Here is a 19,608-nt window from a genome sequence, read left to right as displayed (position 1 = left end):
GTTGAGCAAATAAGAAAATGGCTGTGCTAGATATACTTGAAGAAGTAGATAGGAATCACTTTGTATCAACATATTATTTATACATAGATTCTTTTTATTTAATGAAATATTGCATCTGATTCACATCTGATTTATCTTATAATCCAAATAATGCTGTCTGAATTAGTAAAACATCACGGTGTACCCAAACTGCAAGAGGTGGCCGGATTCACACACACCATTCTCAGAGTAGCTCTTACTACTCACATCCTCTAGCTCTCCCCCTGCTATACATTTAAAAATCTGTTTCTTTTTTATAGGAAGATGAGATTCAAAATCCCATATAGAATCTAATTGATTAATTTTATACAGCATGTCTGATGTGTAGTAAGTGTTCAATTAGCATTTGACTGACTCAACAGGAAAAATAATCTGATACCCTTACCTCATTTTACTCTAATTATCTGGGGTAACGGTGCAAGGCCGTCTCATCTCATCAGCTCGTGGAATCTTACCATCTCAGTGCATCTGACTGGTGAGAGCAACCACTGGCAAAGAGATACAATTGAATTCTGTTCCTTGACACATACAACCTATATCTGGAAGGCATCAGGATTTAATTTTTGGTGAAATGGGACAAGGGTTTATAAATTAAAAATATAACCATGGGGAATAAGAATGATTTTGGGGAGGGCTAGGTATTTAGCTCAGTGACGCCATGCCTGCCTCAAAAGGGCAAGGTCCTAAGTTCGATCCCTGTTACTAGGAAAAAAAAATTAAAAACAGTAAGAATGACTTTGGGGAATTATAGTCTGATCAATTATACCTTGTGATAGGGACAGTTGATGGTGTCATTAATCAAATCAACCAACCTAATTTTTTTTAATTTGAAAAATTTTACTAAGAGACTATGGCACTAGTTTAGCAAATGTTGGCAAAGAAGTTTCTCATTAACAGGCACTTTTAAAAAAGAGTTGAGGGCCAGGGATTTGGCTAAGGGGTACCATGCCTGCCTGGCAAGTGCAAGGTCCTGAGTTCAATTCCTAGTACCCCTCCCCCCAGATAAGTTGAGTGATGTGGTCACTGCTAAAAGACTTTGAATGAAGAGACTATTCAGAGTCCTTACTTCAGTACACTCACTTCAAAAACCAGGAGCAGAAACTGAGAGATTAAGTAGCCAGCTCACAGAGACTTGACTAGTTTAGTTACAGGGCCTTGTAGTAGGAGATAAACAGAAAAAAGGTAATGATCTACACCACTGAACAAGTTCCCATTCCATTTTCTGAAAGCTTATTAGGGGCCAGAAAGGTACATGATCCATGTACCTTTAGTCCTCATAAATTAGGTGCTAGTATATGCCATTTCACAGTTGGGAAAATAGCAGTTTAAGGAAAAGATGTGAGTCATACTGACACATTCACCAGCACAACTACCTTTTTCTAAGCATGTGCCATGTGCCACATGCCAGGTGAGAATACTACTTTCTTTGTATATATTAGCACATTTAAGCTTTCCAATAGCCATATGAGGTGAGAATGATAGTTTATCTTCATTGTACAGGGAAGAAAAGCGAACTCAGAATAAGACTAAATAGCTGCTCCGAGGTCACCTAGCTGTGAAGTGGTGAAGCCACAAGACACTGGGCTTCTGTAAGTAATGTTCTAAAGAATATTAAGCAAAAGAAGACAAAGGTTGCATGATCTCACTTATATGTGGAATTTGAAAAAGTCAAACTCATGAGGGTAGAGAGTAGAATGGTGGATACCCAGAGGCTGGGGGAGGGTGGACATGGGCAGGGAAAGGGAAGATGTTGGTCAAAGGGCAAGAAGTGTGTTAGACAGGGGGAATACTTTCTACTGATCTATTTCACAGTAGAGTAACTACAGTTAATAATAATGTACATTTCAAGTTGCTAAAAAGTAGATGTTAAATGTTCTCATCATAAATAAATATGTGAGGTAATTATTATGGTTGAGACCTAAAATGTCCCCTAAAAGTCTCATGTATTTGGAAGGTGACTGGACCATGGGGGTACTATACTCATCAGTGAATTCATCTGTTGATGAGTTCATAGCTGAATGTGCTATTAGAAGGAAGGGTTTGGCTGGAGGAGATGGGTCACTGGGGCATGACCTGGAAAGGTATATTCTTGTCCCCTCCTCTTTCCTTCTCTTTCTCTGATTTCTGACCGCTATAAGTTGAGCAGCTTTCCTCTACCATCATTTTCTTTCAGCCTTGAAGCCAGACTACCATAGACTGAATCCTCTGAAACCATGAACCAAAAGAAATCTTTCTTCTTGAGGTTATGTATGTCAGGCATTTTGTCCCAGCAATGGGAAAGTGATAATACAGTGATAGACATGTTAATTGGCCTGATTCAATCTTTCCACATCACAATGAACAATTTTTTAGTACAAAAAAAAATAATGGAAAGGAGAAAGTGTAAAGAACCACCTCCAATTGCAAATTTTTGACTCTTCATATTGTAAAGCCCCAGGCTGACAGGAAGATGTGGGTGAGGTAAAGATGGGAGAAAGGAGCATTTGTGGCATTTCTGTGGCTAACATAATTCTAAGCTGAGCTGGAGGAAGAATGGAGCTGACCCAAGAGAGCAATTTTTTCTCCAATTGCACTAACACTCACTTTTACTTTAATCTATCACAGGGGAAAGCAATATACTCATTGCATGGAATAACCTGCTAAGTGGAACAGTAAATCATGCAAGAAAAGAGTGGTTAACATGCCTGAAAGAGCACGAGCAAAGAGCAAAGAGACTGAGCAAGGAGATTAAAGCAGACTAAGAAGAAAGTGGAAAAAAACATGAAGAATAATCAATACAATGATTTCATTCCACAGGAAGACAAGAGGAACAACATAAACAGTTTCCCAGGGATTATTAAAATTGAAAACTTATATATGGATGAAAGCTTCTTTCTACTCTATGTAGAAGGCATGATAATAAATAACCACATGTCTGCTAGAAATCTATTGATAGAGTCTGGGAAATCTTGATGAATGAATAAACAGGTAAGCCAAACACAAATAATTTCTTAATTTGTGGCAAGCATTCAGTCCAGTATTAATACTTTGTTTGCAAATTTAACCAATCTAACAATTGGGCCATCTAAATTATGACCAAAAATATTAAATTGCAAATAAGTATAAAATGAAATGAATATTGTTTACTGAATATATAATTTTGTCTCCCAACTGCTTCAATATGTAAACTGTATGTTCACCTTTCTGAAAAGTCAAACTTGTGACTTATTTTAATGAGTTCTGATCAACCATAAGAGACTATTGCTCACTTATTTAATAATTAAATAACTATTTAATAAAATTCTGGATAGCTCTAATATCCTACAACTCAAGTTAGAGCAGTTTCTTTTTAGGACTATACAAGTATAACCTCTATTTTTTTTTTTTGGTACCGGGGATCAAACTCAGGACCTCGCGCTTGTGAGGCAGGGGGCAGCACCACTGAGCTAAACCCCAGGACTATACAAGTATAAAGGAGCCTTTTAACTAACCTGAAAGACTCAGGTTAACTTGAGGAGAGAAAGTAAAAGTCATCAGGCAAGAACAACAGTAAGTTTAGAGTCGGAAGAAATGGGTAGCTCCCCAATCACTCTTGCTGTGATTTTTCTAGCAAATCTCTTTGTTTCCTGTTCCTGTTGGTGACTGCCTTTACTTTCCACACTAACTCTCACCTCATACTGACAAACAGGAAAAAAACACTCAAGTTCTTTCTTACATAATATGTTTTTTTGCAGGAGATCCAGAACTCAAAGAGCCTTGATGCTTTTTATCAATCCTACTAAACGTCAAGGGCAGGAAATAAAAATATTTTTCTCTTCTGACTCAAAACACAATACCCCTTTGTGAAGCTGTTAAAAACTAGAAACAGTAAATATGGGAAAATTTTCAGGTGAGATATGCATCAAAACATTGCATGTTGCTAAAAATATCTTCAAATTTTTCTAGCATTCCAACACACATCTTACTCAAACTAAGGATGATGAGCAAAATCTGTCTTACCTTTGTAACTCTGAGGTGATTAAAAAGGAGCCAAAGTAAACTGCCTGATGAGACTGAAGTCCCTATAGGCATTTCCCAGTTCAGAGCAGTTGTTTGCAGGATGGAAATAAGACAGATTGAAAAGAGAAGAGATACCAATGCAATTTACTGCTTTCTTATCCCCTGGCAACAGGAGGTTAGATCAAGAACCTAAGAGGTAATTCAGGCAAGTAGGAAAGTCTGTGAGGACTAAACCCATGATGACAAGCCTGGGTAGTCCTCATCTGCTTCCCCTGAACACATAAATGAACCTCTTTAGTTAGGAAGCATAACCACCCTACTGATGGTAGGGCTAACCTACCAGTCAGAGAAGAACATGGCAGCACAGTAGGAAAATGTGTGTGGTTCAGAGTAGGCGCCAATGTTACATCCACAGCAGTAGGGAAATATGTGAAATAATAGACATAAAAGAAGAACTCAGCTTTGGGGATCAGGATGAAGGCAGTGGAATAACTAGGTAATGGAATAATCAGGGAGCCACTGGGCACCCCAAGGATGCTAGGCAACTCTCCTCTCTGGGCTTCTCCCTGCCACATCAGAGCCTCTGGGTCTCAAGTGCTCCTCTCAACAGGAGCAGGGGGTAAATGACAGCCAAGTTTTCTTCAAGTCCTGCCAAGAAAAATCTTGCAGAGTTAAACATACAAAAGGAAAGGCTTCAAATGTCTTGCTACTGAGATTCTTTCTCTTTTTTATAAGTTTCAGTGAATATACACACACTGAAGAAAATTAACATATTCAAAGGGCTCAAATATGTTCACAGTCTTAAGGAGTTGTGATGTTCTACAACTCTTTTGACAGCTGGATCTGTTCTCATAGGAGTCATAGATTTACTTAATAGCAGTTTATCTTTCAATTGGCCCATTACAACCAAAGCATAGCGCATAAAGCATCCAGAATAATCACTGGATTGTTGCAGGCTTGAGGGCACAGGTGGTGTGTCTGAGATAGATAACCAATGATTCACTGTGCTATTTGCTGCAGGAAAATGTACCCATAGGTGAGAAGGTTGGATTTCAGATAAAGATATAGAAGTAAACACCTGCAGAAGAATGATTTCTACAGGGGACTTGTAAACAAGCCTCCTCCAACCTGTTACTCATGCAAAAACAAAACTAGGATCTGTAGAATGATGGGGCAAGTGATCATTCACTTAAGATTCAGTAACATCTTTCCATCAAGTGAAAAAGACCCATCACAAAATAAACACACATCACATGCTCTCTGGAAAAGTATAACATAGAGTGCCTTTGTATTTTATTGGAAACCTGGCCAAGATGTCAGAGCTCCAGAGCATGGTGCTGCTCTGGACCTCTGAAGCCTGACAGGAGACCTGAGATCTGGACAGGAGAATTAGGAAGGTGACAATAGCCCTTCATGTGTTTTCCAATTAATCATGCTCACAGTGCAGACACACTGAACATGAGGATACATTTCAGTGTACTGGACAATGCCTTAGTCTTCATCCCTGTACTCAAGGAAAAAGAAAAAGCTTCAATTAGGGGCATTTAAAGAGTAGAATAAAGTAGACCTAAGGTTTAGCTGTCATATTCAGTTAACCTGGCTTACAGTCTTCCCTGAGCAAATTTAATGAAAAATCCAAAGTTCTTAAATACAAGTTCTGATACAAAACACTACCTCTACAGAAGCTCAAAGATGACCCTAACAACACACTAAAACATATTAAATGTATTTTATGGTTTTATATCTAAATCTAATTATATATCAACATATTTCTATGAAAATATAATATGTATGTATGTTTAATAAAAACTGAACACCTTTGGACATTCTGGGGCTTGAAGGACACCAGTTGTCTTGGAGACAAACACTCCTTTCTGGAATTAACACCCATATCACCTCGATATAGTTTCAAGTGTTACTTTCTTTCTCACAAATCACATATTTTATGCAATTAGCTTTCATCAAAATAACATATAAATCACTAAGAAATGATAACAGAGGCTACTTAATTATTTCTCAAAAGTTAACAGATCACTTGGCCATAATATATGGTAATTGATTTTGTTGCAATAAAACAGGTAATTCTTTAAAAATAATATGTTGACTATTTTATAACTTCTTTAGTTCTTACTTTCAATGTGTTGGAGTTCATTCCTACAAGCACTACACATACTTGTCTTAAGGAAATAAAGGAAAGTAGCAACAGGAAAATAGCCCAACTTCAGCAAATAAGCAGCACAGGCTATTTAAGGGCAGAAAAAAAAGAAGTAGGAAACCAAGGGATGCTCAGTTGCTAATCAACCAGGTCTCCCTTCCAAGAAATCTACTTATATCAAATATTCTAGGCATTTTTGCTTTCTAAAGATTTTACTAAATTCATATATACAAGTTTAGTTCTTAATTACCTTGGTTGAATAATTTGAGACAAGAGAACTCCCGCCATTCGTCCCCTCTCATATATGTATAGATATACATATCCATGCATCTTCTAAGCTTTTCCATATTTCTAAATGCAAAATGTAGTAGCAACAGTGTGGATAAAATCAATAAATTGGGAACTTTTAAGGCTGGCTAATTACTTTGAGTGTGAAAAAATGAAAATGGAATTAGGAAGATGAATAAGATTCTATCAAAAATGACTCCAGCAGAGTCAGGGTGAGAGTGAAAATCCCAGGATGCATAGTGAGGGTAAACTAAATGCAAGTTGGAGTTGCTGAGAAGCCAGAGAACACAGTGCTTCCAGGCCACTGCTCACACCATAAGTGTGGCTGAGGTCTGGTTCTCAGAGGTCAGTCCTGGGGTCAGCCCAGGGAGGGGCAGGGAAACCACAGGGACTTTTCACTTGTGTCATTTATGGTATTTGCAGGGACATGGCCAACAACAACCAGGGGGGCTGTTTACCAAAATCATTCTCCAGCGCCTTCCACAAAAATGCTTGTGGAAATAACTGCCAAAACTTACATGGGAATCAAACAGAAAGAACTGAATCCAGCCATGTAAAACATGCCCCAGTCATTTCCTAAGCTCCATTTCTTCACAGATGGCTGCTGTGGAAGAAATGACTACTTACAGCAAACAGGGACCCCAGGAACAAATCCAGCTGCTGGGCTGAAAGCAGAATAAAAAGTCAACTATTCCGACTTGGTCAGGGTGTATGATCTTCTTGATGACCCTCTATTCTGTTTGCCAGTATCATGTTGAGGAATTTTGCATCTATGTTCATTAGGGAGTTTGGCCTGTAGTTCTCCTTTTTGGTTGGGTCTTTCCCTGGTTTTAGAATCAAAGTAACACTTGCTTCCAGGAATGAATTTGGAAGTAGTGCTTCCCTTTCAATTTCATTGATGAGTTTAAAGAGTAATGGCGATAGTTCTTCTCTAAACATCTTGTAGAATTCAGCAGTGAAGCCATCAGGACCTGGGCTTTTCTTTGTTGGTAAAATTTTAATTACATTTTCAATTTCACTCATTGATAATTTGAAATAGGAAGAAAAGCTCCGAAGGGGCAGAGGAAATGGGAGGGGAAGGGGAAAGGATAGAAGGGAAAGGAAAAATTATGAGAAAAGGAAAAAATGGAAACAAAGTCTTTGTAAATAGGGAAGGGTGGAGGGGGTAAAGGGAGGACAGGGAATGGGGAAAAAATAAGAACCAAGATACATCATGTACGGGTACAAGTACCCAATGATAAGTGTAAATGTATTGTATACCTAAAATGTACCAATAAAAGAATTTAAGGGAAAAAAAGTCAACTATTCCATTCTATAGTTCACTTTGGTAATTTCTCAAGCCTGGGCTATAAGATATCCAAGGATAAAACTACTATTCAGACAGATCTGGCAAAGGACAGGATGATCAAGGGCAGATACAGATCCTTGCTGAAGACCTCCAAAGTCAAAAATTCTGATCCTCTTCATCCTCTTCTTCTTTTTCCTCCTTTTCCTGTTCCTGCTTTTCTTCTTATCTTACACTACATACTGTACTATGAAAAATTCTAGATTCTTTACCTACATTCATTTAGTTTTCAGGAAAACCATATAAACTAGTGATGAAATTATGCCCACTTTACAGGTGAAGAAACAGGGGCCTCAAAAGTTTAAGCAAACTGCCAAAGAGCACACAACTGAGAGGTTGCTAACCCAGGATTTGCACGCAGGCTGACTCTAGAATGTCAGCCTCCAACCAGGACACAACACTACCTCCTGAAAGACAGCACTTACGAAGGCCAAGGACTATGAGGAGCTGTATCCTGGCCACTCATTCAGTAAATATTTATTGAGTGTCTACTGGATACCAGCTGCTGAAAATGCCCCCAGCAGGCAGGATCACTATTGCTATGTGGCCAACACCACTGCTGCTGCTTTCCTAACTACCATCTGTCAGATCTCCCACAGAGTAAGCATGCTGAATCTGTTAGCAAAAGAAATTCAGTAAAAGTGGGTTCTTTTTCCATATCTTTATCTTTTAAATGTCTTTATGGAAAACAATCACCACTCCTCTTAGCATTATTACCTGGGCCTCTAACATGAGCCAGCAGGAGTAGGCAGCAGCTTGGAGTGGCACAGTTACAGACCAAACCGAAGTGGGGAGATGAAGAGAATGCTGTCAGGAAGTCCCTTTCTGCTGTAAAAGAAGATGAAGATGCACTGGAAACTTCTCCCTGCCCTCTTTATCAGCCAAGCAAAGAAGTCATAAGAAAGCTGGTATATTCTTGTTCCATCTTCCCTGGGGATGCCAGGAAGAGTTACGGTCCCCCCCACCCCCACCCCAGGGCCCTCAGTGACCTTCAGGGAGCAGAGTGACACATCCCCTCAGGCGAATTCCTGAGAAGAGGCAGCTGCCGAAGCTTGCAGCCGGGAGTCCTCTCTCACCTTCACCTGGCACAGCACCCACACCCATGCAAGGCAGAGAACAGTCCCCTTCTCCCCAGGGCTGCTGAATCAGCTGCACTGGAAACAACCCCCGGGAACCTGCGGACTCGGAGCCATTTGGTTTATTCAGCACCATGAAGGAAACAGCAGTAGTTCAGTGAGAGAATAAAAATGAGGAGTTGGCTGGATAAAGGTGATAAAAATAGATTTTTCCAACTCTACAGAGATGAATCATTTTGCCGTGGGGATTCAAGAGGCTCTGTTTCAGCTTGGTTTTCAATCCAGCCTCATAAATTTGATGAAGGAAAGTTTCCTTCCCCTAGATAACCAGTGCCACGATGTGTTTAGCATTCAGACAGGTCTGACAGGATTTTATTAGAGAGCTGCCCAGGGATAACCTCCACTTCTTCCCCTGCTTGCTGTAAATACTGACTTTGAAGGACAAGGTAAGTGGGATAGGCTGGGATATGCAGCCCTGGATTCAGACCTGCTGCCACTTTCTCCTGAATGAGTGTTCTCTTCACTTCTTTCCCTCCTCCCAAGAAATGAGGGTTTCTAGAACACAAAGAGGGCAGCACAACAGAGGAGAGTGAGCCTGAGCTCAGGTGAAAGAGCCCCTCCTGTACACACAGTCCCCGTAACACTACCTGTGTACTATGGAGGAACATCCTACTGTTGGGATAAACTTTTAAACCACAGCAGTATTGTTCCTAATTCACAAAATTCTTGAAAACTCTTTATTTTTTTGCCAAACTATTCTATATTCTATGTGACTTCTGCCACACACCTGAAAAGAAGCACTGCTTTCCTTAGGGGGAAAGAAAAACAAATTAAAAGCAACAGGTGGTAAAAATATCAGGGGATAAGAAGAAGGTGAATTCATAGGAAAGTAATTTTGGTATTACTTTAGCCATATTATTAGTACATAAACAGTAACTTTTTAGTAACTGTTAAAATCTAAGTAGCTCCCTTCCTTTCCTCCGGAACACTCATGCACAATCTTTTTTTGATTTTTTTGGTACGGAGGATCAAACTCAGGCCTTTGCCCTTGCGAGGCAGGCACGGAACCACTGAGCTAAATCCCCAGCCCCCCATGCACAATCTTCTAATACCGGGTTTTACTTACCCTGCAGGTCCTCACAGCTGGCGTGGAATGCCAGTGTGCCCACTCTGACTCGGGGGAAGGGCATCTCCTCTGTGTCAGCCCCAGCACAGCCGCCCAGATGCCCTTATATTCCCCTTCCCAGAGCTGTCCCTGCCACTGCCAACCCCTGCTCTGTCCAGACCAGGCTGCAGCAGCTGAAATGCTAATGCAGTGAAAGGGAATGAACTGAGAGAGACAGCCGATTGCCACACCTATTGGAGAGGGAGGCGGAGAATTCTATTCCCTCTGAGGAAGAGGAAGAAGCATTACAAGAGCTAAGAACGCCCAAATGCAATTCTGCGGGACAGGTGGGGACAGTTGCCAGCACACAGTAGGCTTGCAGGACTGTCAGTCAAGCTGGATCAGGAATAGCCAAAGCTGAGAGACAAGGCTTCAAGTTCCAAATTTGGAACAAAGTAGCTGCATGACCCTGGCCGAGTCACCAGCTACTAAGACTAAGTCTCCTCACTTTGTTAAAATAATAGTGTTTTAAAAATAAATCTCAGGATGGCTTCTGGTTCTCAAATTCTAAAGCCATCATAATAAACATAAGCATAATAAATAATAAGCACAGCTACCATTTACTGAGACGTACTATGTACCATCCAGTGTATCATCTCAATTAATTTCATGATGCTGAGATTTATCAACCCCACCTTATAGAGGAGGAAACTATCAAACTCACTCCATGAATCCCCATGAAAATAAAGGATTATCATATCTATTCAGTGTTTTGAATTGAAATGGAGGCATTTAATCTTTGTGCCTTAGAGATGACATCTAAGAATGGAATTTCTGCACTGTTGGGTGATTAATGTGTTTACAGTCTCTGCTGGTATAATTCTGAGCTACTAGTATTTATGGTTATGGTCGTTCATGCTACTGCAAAACCCATTTTCCACCTGTTGTTTTTTATTAAACCTCCCTGAAGGACATAAAATATTTCCTTGTGCAGATTCTAAAAACAGGATCCTAAAATATGTGAGCAGAAATGCCATATGTAGATTTATTGTTTGGAATTTCAGATGCTATAAAACACAGTGTTTACAATCAATTCATCATTTAATAAAAGTTTATTAGATTGATATGCCAACCAGCTCACTGGTATCCTGCCATTTATTGACACCAATACATCAAATGGTAGCCTGACATTTAATACTTATTAATAACTTCTGTGTTTCCTTGCCTATTTCATAGTTGCCTTATGTTATGCTCTTTTATCTTTATTGTCTATTTTAAGTACAATTTTTATTTTATAATATTTTTTAAACTTACAGAAAATTGCAAAATAGTATAAAGATCAAGTAGAATTTACATCCTGCATCCTAATTTATATGGTACATTTATAGCAATTAATGAACAAATACTGGTAGAGTACTGTACTATTAACCAAACTCCATGTTTTACTTGGATTTTATTCATTTTTCTCCAGTGTTCTTTAGTTGTTTCAAGATTTCATCTATAATACCACATTACATTATAATGTCTCTTTAGTTTCCTCTGACTTTCCATATTTCTAAGACTTGCCTTAATTTCAATGACATTGGCAATTTTGAGGAGCACTGGTTAGATAGTTTGCAGAATGAACTTCTATTTGGATCTGTCTGATATTTTTCTCATGGTTAGACAGCTTAGGAGATTTTGCGAGGAACACTACTGAGGTAAAATATTATTCCCCAGGCTGGGGATTTAGCTCAGTGGCACTGTGCCTGCCTTGCAAGCACAAGGTCCTGAGTTCGATCTCTGGTGTGCACACACACACATACACACACACACACACACACACACAAATCATTCTCCTATCATTGTATCAATAATTTTATTTTTTTTAAATGGTTAAATCAAATCAAAACTTTAAACTGAGTGAAGCTGAATTTCAGAAAAGATAAATATCAAACTACTTACTCATTAATCCAGTATTTTATACTGTGAAGAGAATGAAAGAGAAGGCAAGTAATTTTTGTACCCATTTTGAGTTGACAGTCTACCCAAGATTGAAGCAGGAAGCCAGCTAATTGCAAGACAGGTGTTAAGCAATTCCTTTGAAAAGCTTGCCCAGACAAACTTTCCACAAAAACAATCTTAGAGGAAGGCAACTTTAACAGAAGTGTTGTTTCAGTCTGGGCTGCTCTCCTTATCATACGATGCCTTTAAGTATTTTTTTTTTTCCTGTTGTCAAACTATAGAATCCCTCCAAACCTGAGATAGGAAGACATAGTAAGAATTAGTTCCACAGAAATTTTTTCTTTAGGTAAACTATGACTATGATAAAAAGAAGTAAAACATGCTGAAATACGTATTCCCTGCTATTATATATTTTTCTCACAGTTCCTAATTGAAGGTCTTATTCCTAAGGGGAAAAAGTGAGGAACTGATGTAATGTCACAAGCGCTGCTGTACTCTGTTCATTGAGAGATAAGGGAGAACAAGTGGTTTTTTCAAAGAGCAGCTTTTTTTTTTCAGACAGGAAGGAATAAAAACAGAAAAAAAGGCTTTACAGCACTGCTATATATAACTTTCCACGTTTGCAGAGACACAGAATAATTATGGAAACAAGCTTGGAAAAATAATTTTGGTGCATGAAGAGGCTATTAGACTAAGCTAACAACTCCAGTCATTCATGACACATGTGAGTAAGAATCTGAGGACTTGGCTGGGTTACTCACTGCTATGAGCTAAACTGTATCCCCATCATCATCCTCAAATTCATATGTTGAACCCCTTACTAACCTCCTATAATTTAGAATATGCCTGTAAATTGACTGTTAAAGAGGTAATTGAGTTACATGAGGTCATGTGGGTGGAACCTAATCGAGACTGTGACTGTGTCCGTATGAAAAGAGGAGATGTGGACACAGGCACATTCCCAGGAAAGACCATGTAAAGATATAGGGAGAAGACAGTCATCTACAAGGCCAGGAGAAAGGCCATAGAAGAAACCAATCCCTGTCGACACTTGGATCTTGGACTTCCAGCATCCATAATTGTGACAAAATTAATTTGAGTTCTTTAAGCCACCCAGTAGATAGTACTTGTTACAGTGACCAGAGCAAATCAGTACACTCCTAGAACTAAAAGGGAAATATCAAGGGGTCAGTGAAAGGCTGCAAGGCACAAGACTGGGTGGGTATTATTATATCTTAATAAACTGTCAACTGTATGAAGATCCTCCTAGCTCACCATCTGCATGATTTTCAACTCTAAGTGCAATTACTAATGACTTCTCCTGTGGTTTCAAATTCCTTTTATCATTCTTCCTCCTTCCTCAACTCCTTGCCAAGATCAAACACTCCAAAGATAAAACTACATTTTGTGGCAGGAAAAAAATTGGTAAAGCTTGTGATTATTTAAAAAAATGACTTGTTTTCATATATACTTAAGTATAAAGATTTAACTTCAAAACTATTCATTAATCAAGTCCAACTTTTTAAACTTTTCCTGAGTTCCCAAGTAACATTTCCAACAGTCTGTCAGACATCTGCACATGAATATCTCTTAGAGATAGCCAACTCAATATGTCCAAGCAAGAATTTGTCTTTTCTCTTGGAACCTATTTCTCATTCCCTTGCTCCCATTATTCATATTAATGGCATCAGTATCCTCCAAGTTACTCAGGTCGAAACTGTAGATGTCATCTTCCTAAGATTATTTACTGTATTTGATCAAGCCCAACATGTACATTTTATTTTAATCTCTGAAATAAAGTTGCATCTTTCCATTGCTGGTGCCTCAGTATTGTGTCATACTTGAATTGGCAGGGTTTTTACTAAAACAAACTATTTATACTTTTAAAAATGGTATGTTTTATAATTGATAGCATAGTACATTCAAGGTCAAATGGCTCCTAACTCATCCCTATTCCCAGTGCTTCTAGCAAGATTTAGTTCCTCATCATCTCATTTGGATTACTCATCTCTGAACTGACTTTTACTGCTGGTCTTGTCCCATAACAGGCTTTCCACATAGCTGCCAGACCTATCTGGACCCCAAAATTCTCTTGTTTTCAGTGGCTCTTACTGCACACAATGGAGTCCAAACTTCTCCAAATGAGATTTCTGGTCTCCCCTTTATTTTTAAATTTTATTAGTATGTCTGCAGTGCATAATGATTACATTCATTTTGAGGAGTTGGTACATGTACATAACACATCTTACCTAATTCTTTTCATTTCCCTCCTCCCACTTCACCCTCCCTCTCTCTTGGTTCTCTTCTCTTTTGCAAAGGACCTACCTCTCCTTTCCATGTCTGGTCTCCATGTACTGTTCCCGGTCTACTTTCCAAAGCATTGACTTTTCTCAGGGCCCGTGGCCCCAGCTGCAGTCATATGCAAATAGAAGCCACCGTCAGACAGAACCTGGGTTCTTCTGGATCACTCTTTCTTATTCCCAGAGAGTACGTCCTTCCTCCAACTCCAACTTTCTCCACTACTCCTAGAAACCCTGCTCAAACCCATTTCTTCCAATGTTCTTTATCTCAAATCATAATTTCTTTTTCTTTCTTGTATATTATACTTCATTAACATTACACTCTACTTGATATTACATGTGTATTTGTCTCCTAAAAGAAGATCCCCAAAAGGCAAGAAGTATGTCTTGAATTATAAGCGGGTTTTCACTTAGAAGTTGAGAACGAGCAAAACACCTCTTTCTGGTGTTATATACAAAAGGGAACTAGGGAGCAGAAGCTGGATATCATATAAGAGAGACTACCTAAGGAATGATAGAGACATATTTTTAGGAGAATAAGAAATCTATGAATTCATTTCTCAATAGATTAATGAAACAATGCTTTTCAACTTACAGTGTAGTGCTGACCAAATAAACCCATAGTAAGTTGAAAATATCATTACATCAAAATGCATTTAATACATCTAACTTACCAAATATTCAAGCTTAGCAACACAGTTCACTGTAGTGTCACTTTTTAATTTTTATGACAATGTGGCCCACTGGAAACTGTGGCTCACTGATGCTGCCAGCATTGCAAGATTGTCATACTCATATTGATGGCTCAGTAAAGATCAAAAGTCAAAGTATGATTTCTACCAAATGAGTCTTACCTTCACCCCACAGTAAAGTCAAAATGTTATTAAATCAAACCAATGCAAGTCACGGACTGTAGGTACAGTCATTCTATTCCCTGTGACAGGCAGCTTGTGACAGCTCCCAGGGGTCTCTTGCTGCTGATATTCAGGCCCTTGTGTAATCTCCCCCAGACACACACCTCGAGTGTGGGCTGCACGTAGTGCTTTTCATTAATGGGGTATGGTGGAAGTGATGAAATGTCACTTCAGAGATTAAGTTATAAAGGACTGTGACTTCCATCTTATTTCCTTTCTCTGTCTCTCCCTCTCTTGCTCTGTTTACTCAGTTTGTTGAAGATAGCTGTCACACTGAATGCTATATATGAAAAGTCAACATGGGGAGGAACTGAGGATGGCTTTAATCAACAGCCTAAGAGGAATTGCATACTGTGATATTCACATAAATGGGCAATGAAAAGGATCCTTCCCCAGCCAAGACCTGAAATAATACTGACCGATACCTTGAATGAAGCCACAGAGACCCAGCTAAGCTTTGCACAGATTCTTGACCTCCAGGAACTGTGAGATATTAAACTGTTGTTTTAAGCCAGTAAGTTATACAGCAGTATATAAGTAGTACATTCAAGTAAGAAAACCAGATGGGAGACAATAAGCATGGATGACTGGGAAGCCAACCATCCATCCAACTATAGACAAGGAGATTAACTTGCTGGTCTGATCCAAGCACATCAATGAACAACCAAAGGCCAGCTTGGAACTGTTCTGTCTTTAGAAATGTCCAACTCACTGTGGAGCATGGCTCTCACCAACTGACACACTTGTATTTTTGTGTTCACTATGTAGCCAAGTCTTTTGGATTAGGTCATAAATTAGCTGCAGGACTGGTTCATAGGAATGACATATGTGGTGAGAGATAGCCCTACATTGTTACCTTACCTCAGGAAGAGCTTTTAAAGCCGTGCAAGGTTTTTGGACTTTATTCCATATGCACTGGAGAAACAATATAAAGTTATTTGTGAAGATGAAGGCCATGAGATGTTATGTACTTTTACAAACCAACTGTGGAGGCTGTTACAGCCAGCACAACACACAGCCATATTGACTTGGGAGGCATCAAATAAACTATGACCCCCTAGGTTCATATGCTACCATTTAGCTGAATACAGGGTTGAATGTACCAAAAGCCTTGTGTGTTTGTTGTTTTTCTCTACAGTCTGTTCTCTTTTACATCTAAAGCTACTAAAATGCTAACTACTATTCCAACTTGAGCTCGGCCTTGGCACCAAACTTGAGAGCAGTAAATTGAGCATTCTTTCTGTGTAGGGTGTGAGAACACAAACGAGGTTTCTCACACTGTGCCAGGGATGAGGATAAAGGAAAATGTGTCATTAAATTCAGTTTTGGCTGAGATACTGCACAAGATCTATTCATTCCCCTCAGTAAAATGTGTTTCCTTCACAAAGAACATCGCTCAGCTACCAGTTCTTAGTTGTCTTCAAAAAAAGAGTCCAGCAACCTCCAGAGCTGCCCAATTGAGCCACGCAATGACCACAAAGAGCACAGTGAAGCAGGAACAATACATGAGGGTGGTATAAGCCTTTCCTCCTTCTCCACCCTGGAGTGGGAATTCTGTGTCTGTTATACCAAATCACGATCCTGGGCAAGGAGAGCTGGTTAGCTGGACTGAGTGGCACTGCAAAAGGCTAACAGTAACAGAAGAGAAAAAGGTAAGAAGAAAGAAAGGGAAGAGCTACCACAGTGTGGCTGGAAGATCAGGGCAGGGAGAGCTTTAGAAGGAGCTGGTGAACATAAAATGTGTATATGAGACTCGTGTGTGTGTGTGTGTGTGTGTGTGTGTGTGTGTAGAGAAAGAGAGAGAAAGACAGGAGGGTATGTTAGGAAGGTTGACTACATCAGTAGAATTGCTGCAGGCTTTTTTGAAAGACTTCAGCAAAGATTTCCAATGTGTTCTGATTATCATCAGTTTCCGAACTGGTGCTTCATTGAATAAGATGCTTGAAGTGCAGCTGCACGGAGCTCGATTTAATAGGGGTGATAGTAGAAATGTTATATTTAGAGCTTCATAAAATAGGCCTTTGCCTCAAGTTGATTGAATTAATTGATCTGAAATGAGAAAGGGGAGAAACTATCTCAGGTCTCCTTAGAGGTGAAGGCTTCCAAACAGATATTCCACAGTACAGAATTCCATTCCATATGATGAGGCCAGAGAGAAGGAGATGGTGTGGCACAGTGGAAAAGTTAGGAAAGATATTTTGAATGGATTAAACTGAAGTTGGGGAAACCCAGGTTCCAATCGCAATTCTCTCTCTTTAATTGGAAAACTGGAAACTTGGGTTCTTTGAACTTTGGTTTCCTGAGATTATTAAGGGTATAGCAATAACAATGACATTATGGGGCCACTGAAAAGATTAAGAAGTGTAGAATAGCTTTATAGCTGGTACACAGCAGGTATTTAACATGGAGTGATGGGTATCACTATAGTAGCAGTGTCTCTGGCCTCGCCCATAGCCTGCTTTGTCTCCTTCATGGCCTACAACAAGACCTTAAGACAGACGCTTGGAGCAGAACTTTGACCAGGAAGTAAGCACTATGCCATCAAAGGGAGGTAAAGGCTCTAGAAATTCTGAAGGGAGTTGTAGAACAAACACCCAAAACATAAGGGGTTCATAAGGGTGAGCTGGTCACACAAGAGCTAATCTTACCTCCAGGTAGCACTTGCAGAAGACTTTCTTCCTAAGTGACAGAAAACCACAACACCTGGGACCCAAACTGAGTGCACTATTGTCTTCCTAGAAAGATGAAGTTGCAGACAGGCCTTATTCTTGCTGCTCTGAACACTTCACATATCTACTTTTCTTCCAAATAGTATTTTTAATTTTCTCATAATGCCAAAATCTCTCCAACCCCTTTCATCATTTCCCCAATCTGACCTCCCCTCAACAATGGGATGTCAAATGTTCTGTTATCAGTTTCATAAAATAAAGCAGATGCCTTTTGAAAGCTTCCTAAGGTCTACAGTTTATATAAATTTACATTTTTATTCATTTCAGGAAGCTGAGCTCTAACCATATGTGAAATTTGATTAGAGAAAAATACAGTCTTTTTCCTAAAAGAATGCATTTCTGGGTGAGTTAAGGTTACTAGATGGTAGTATAATCCTACCAGTCACATCCTGCTCTGTGACTCAAATTCCCACCATTTATCTGGCTAACCAATATTTTGGGAAGTGCATCCTTTCACAGAGTTAGGAAAAATATTTTGAATATATTGGCCCAAAGGAGGGGGAACAAGAGATAAAAAGTGAGTCTTTGCTTTCTTCCCTTTCTCACAAAAAGTAAAATAAACTGTCACTAACATGTGTTCTATCCTCAACTAAGAACACTTGGCTATATAACAGGTGAAAGGTGGCCAGAATATGGCACCTACCTCAGCCTTTACTATTTGTCTAATCTTGGGCAAATATCTCCTCCCTTGTGAATCCACATGTCCTTATCTATAAAAGAAATATATCTAAGATCCCCTTCCATCTGTAAAATCATTCTTATTCTTGTGGATTCAGATGCAAAATCAAGCAATTATTTTGAAACAGCTCTAAGACAGTTTTTCACTCAAGGTCAGAGTCCCTAAATTTCATCTATTTCCACTTATAACCCACACACGCTCATGTAAATGCCTGTCAGAATAAAAATCTCAGCGAAAAAAAGCTTAATCCCCAAATGGAGGATGAAACAACATTCACAGGGTAAAAACAACATTCACAGGGTCTCTAATGACCAACTGCCTTTCACGATGAGACTTGATTATGCAATGCCTAGGAGCTGGCCAACAGCAGGGCAGCTTTCTAAAAGGCTCTGGTATGCCCAGAACTAAACTTGAGGTCTCCCTGTTCTGGCAACAGCTAACAGTATCACTAACACCTAAGGAAGAATGCAAGCATCTGCAGGCAGTCGCCATGCAGCTTCATGTGTCAGCAATCGCTACAGAGGAAACACAGATCCGGATCCAGACTCTCTGCATTCTTGCCAGGAAATGATTTTCAACTATTTTGTTTTAACACCTTCACCCCTGAATTCTTTGTGACCACAGCTCAACTCAGGGGCTAAAATACACCTATTCATGCCTTTGTAAACCTACATGTGTTTATAATTTGGGATTGCTATGTAAAGGCACACTTTTCTATTTATCTTCAAGTCAAGCAGCTGGACCATTTGAATGGATTGGCTTCTCAACACCAGGCCTTTAAGACGCACAAGCTTGGGTTCCAGGCATGGAAATTCTGCTGGCTGCCCTTCTCAGATCTCTATATGGCCCCTACTAATGCAGACTTCTCAGTCAGTAGATGGTCAGTGGCCTGTCAACCCCCTGAGAAAATACAAACCAACCTCGAGGTCTTCTTTGAGGGATTCTCTACCTTGTCTTTCTCTCTTTCTTTTTCTTTCTTTCTTTCTTTCTTTCTTTCTTTCTTTCTTTCTTTCTTTCTTTCTCTTTCTTCCTTCCTTCCTTTCTTCCTTTTTTTCT

General features: G+C 39.4%; 1 protein-coding gene across 16 annotated transcripts in view; it reads right to left on the bottom strand.

The window, feature by feature from the left end:
* Positions 1 to 19,608, bottom strand: part of Limch1 (LIM and calponin homology domains 1) — a 329,430-nt gene that overhangs the window by 139,863 nt on the left and 169,959 nt on the right. The window contains exon 1 of one of the 16 annotated variants that reach the window (XM_087187513.1): positions 10,008 to 10,238. The exons of 12 other annotated variants lie outside the window; for them this stretch is intronic. The gene's annotated coding sequence lies outside the window, so the exon portion shown is untranslated. Of the gene's footprint in view, positions 1 to 10,007; positions 10,239 to 19,608 lie in introns of those variants that run through there. 3 more of the 16 variants (XM_087187526.1, XM_087187524.1, XM_087187529.1) reach the window with 3 other exon arrangements.

Source organism: Heterocephalus glaber, unplaced genomic scaffold, assembly GCF_053883595.1.
Source record: "Heterocephalus glaber isolate CG9 unplaced genomic scaffold, H.glaber_assembly_v1.0 deba00001509, whole genome shotgun sequence".
NCBI lineage: Eukaryota > Metazoa > Chordata > Mammalia > Rodentia > Bathyergidae > Heterocephalus > Heterocephalus glaber.
This window is presented reverse-complemented; position numbering and strand designations above follow the sequence as displayed.